Source organism: Triticum aestivum, chromosome 1B, assembly GCF_018294505.1.
Source record: "Triticum aestivum cultivar Chinese Spring chromosome 1B, IWGSC CS RefSeq v2.1, whole genome shotgun sequence".
Lineage (NCBI taxonomy): Eukaryota > Viridiplantae > Streptophyta > Magnoliopsida > Poales > Poaceae > Triticum > Triticum aestivum.
Window position 1 is genome coordinate 501,326,720 of NC_057795.1, and position 3,627 is coordinate 501,330,346.

Genomic DNA, 3,627 nt, shown 5'->3' on the forward strand with positions numbered 1-3,627 from the left:
GGACCAGAGAGCCTGGTGGGAATGTAGCGACCCGACTCGGTAAGAGTCGAAGTCTCTGTGCTTACCGTGCTAGTCCTTGGATCGACTTGCTAGCACACACAGTACTCGATGAAATAACAGAAATAACACACATCTCTTTATTACATCGATAGTCCAGGAGCAATACATTTATTACCAAATAGGGCATAGAGCCAATAAACAAATACTGCGGAAGCAAAGTAGTAAATGAGTCCAACTCCACGAGCAAGGTTGAGTGTAGAACATCGACCTATCGCACCTTAATCCTCGTCGGATATATCTGCAACGTGATAAGTTGCAGCCATATAGGTCAGTACATTGAATGTACTGGCAAGTCACATCATAAGTGTAATGAACCTACTTGTACATGCAATTTGGCTGGTGGAAAGCTCTAAGTTTAATTTTTGCATAAAGCTAGTTTTTCCCTATTAGAAAAGATGTTATTCTACTACTACACATTTGCATAGGATGAGTTGGCAAACCCAACTCCATCCGTTCCCAAGTTTCATTTAAATCCCAACTGTTTAATTAAAGGTGAGGAGATCTCCCAGCATTTTCACTACTAGAAGCTCAAGATGTCCGTAACCGGGGACACGGCTAATCGATTAGGTTGACACTCTGCAGAGGTTGCGCACTTTTCCCCACAAGACTCGACCACCTCCATGATCGGAAGATCGAGACATAGTCTTTCGAAAATGCTCCCCCTTAACCCACGGATAGGCCGGTACACCTACATCCTTCTACATCTGCTAGCCCATCCCGGAAGGGGTCACACTAACTACTCAACTAAGCCAGAGCCCATATTGGCTTGTGGCTGCACACGTAAGCTTCTAGACATGAGAATACGATTGATCTCTTTGAGCCTGAGCGGACGGTCCACTAGTGGTGCACCACCATGGATTTCCCATGCGTGCCCCACTGTACTTCGCCACCATTCCATCAAGTTTCCGCCCAGGTAGTTCATTAATTATCTTAGGTCCTACTTACTACATTGTTACTCATACTTTACAATGTTCACTCCCCAATCCACGTCTACTTAGCGAAGCAACATAATGTAAAACGATGGCGACAATGTCATATGGTTCAGACCTACCTCAATGAACTACTGGGTGAAAAGCATAGTCATGCGGCATCAATTCCTACCATGCAGTCCTACCGCAAAGAACTAAGTGCATAATAAAAACATAGGTAAGGGAACATGATCAAGATGCAACTTGCCTTGGTACTGCTGGTTGAACTCTAAAGACTGAAAATATTCTGCTTCGCACTCCGGGCAATCTATCGCAAAGGAGATAAACAAACATAAACAAACATTCAAGAGAACCAAGAAGAACATGCAAAGCAAAAGTCTCGGAAAAACCAAATGAACAAACATCACACTTAACTAGCATGAAAAATATTTCTAGATGCAAAACAACATAGGCCTATGGTTCAAAGAGTGATGTGAACTATAGTGAGTACTATGCATACTAGTAAAATATTAATGGGCAGATTCTAGTGTGTGAAAAATTATTGTGACAAAGGTCCAGGTGATAGGGTTTGGCTACGGTGACAAAGTGCAAAAAGAATCAACTTAATCGGAGTTACGGTTTGGGAGATATGGCCATTTGAAGTTCGAATTCAAATCTGAATAAATTCAAATTTGAATCTGTCAAAAGTTTGCAAAAAGGATACCACTGGATAGATCTAAACAATACGAAGAATTTGCCGCTGGTTTCATCGAGTTTGGATCTACGGTTAAAAAGTTGTGGCTACGCGAAGTTTAGGGACTAATCTGCTAATTACAGGGACTAAACAGAGAAGAAAACTATCGCAAACAAGTCCCTGGCCACGTGGTGGCTCGTGGCTGGCCGAGCAGCGTCCGCTGCGGAGGCTATACGGCGAACGGCCGCTAACTAAGAAAAACAGTGGCGGCGGCTAACTAAAGAAAAAACCGACGCTCGGTTTAAATAAAACCGGCCGGTCTAAGGGAACCGCGGTTAACCGCGTACCTCTTCGCAAAATAAAAAAAACCGAACCTAATCTAATCTGGACCGTTGGGGTCCGATCTAACGGGCGAGGGTGGGGCGGCGGCTTACAGTGGGCTGGAGGTGGTGGCCGGCGACGACGAAGACGGCGGCGCGGCGTCGGTGGCGGAGGGGACGGCGGCTACGGCGGTCCTCGGCGTCGGGGAAGAAGACGGGGAGGTGCGGCGCGTCGAGGGCGTCGCGAAGGTGGTGGCGGCGTGCGTCGGCGACGTCCGGACGGGGCGGGGCGAGGACGGCGGGGCTCGGAGCTCCGGCGAGATGCGAACGGCGACGACGAGCGGTAGGGGCGGCGTGGGAAGATGCGGGACGGCGAGGATGGAAGAGGGGGTCTTGGCCTTTATATAGGCGAGGGGAGGGCGTCGGGGAGCAGCGGGATAAGCTCTATCCCGAGAGCTTCGGCCGGCGGGTTCGGGAGCGCGGCGGCGGGCTCATCCGAGCGGGAGAAGCGGGAGGTTGGGGAACGAGCTGACGAGCGGGGCCCGCCTGGCAGCGGCAGTGAGAGGAGGCGAGCGAGGGCGGCGCGGTGCGGTCGACCGGGCGGAAGGCGTCGGGCGCTGGGGCTGGCCTTGGGCCAAATGGCCAGCTGGGCCGGTTGGGGCGCTCCTGGGCCGAACCCAGTTTCGGTCCAGGCTGCGGTGAGTGTGTGCGTGTGTTTTTTTTTAAACAGAACACTAAAGTGGTCATAATTAATTCAAAAGAATTAATAAAAACACCACAATAATTTATAAAATAACTATGCAATATTTAAAGCCTAATGAACATTAACTTAAGCACAGAACATTTTGAAAATATTTCCTAATGCAATTAATGCACTTTTTGCAGATAAAATAAATACCAAATAAACTCCAAAACTTCAAATAATATTCAAAATAAAATTTCCCACTCTTTTATATTTTGAGGAAGTCATCTTATCCCCTCTCATTTGTTTTTCTCGAGTGGAAAATATTATTTGAATATTTTTTTTAAAACTCCAAAAATGCAAAGAAATATGATATGCATTGAATGATTCTATTAACATCCGAATTTAATAAAAATTGGGATGTTACAAACCTACCCCCCTTAAGATGAATCTCGTCCTCGAGATTCGGGTTGGCCAGCAAAAAGGTGTGGATGGTCCTGCCTGAGATCTTCTTCTCTTTCCCAGGTAGCTTCCTCCTCGGTGTGGTGACTCCACTGAACTTTGCAGAACCTGATGATCTTGGTTCGAGTGATCCTCTCTGCAGTCTCAAGAATCTTAATAGGCTTCTCCTCATAAGTCAGATCGCTCTCTAACTGAATTGCCTCGAGTGGCACTGTATCCCTCAAAGGAATATCCGCCATCTCTGCATGACACTTCTTCAGCTGGGAAACATGGAACACATCATGAACTCCTGTCAAAGCCTCTGGTAATTCCAACTGGTATGCAACCTCTCCTCTGCGTTCCAGAACTCTATATGGTCCCACAAATCGTGGTGCTAACTTTCCTTTGACTCCAAATCTCTTAATACCTCGAAGTGGAGACACTCGAAGATATGCTCTATCTCCCACTTCATAGATCACTTCCTTGCGTTTAGCATCAGCATAGCTTTTCTGCCTTGACTGG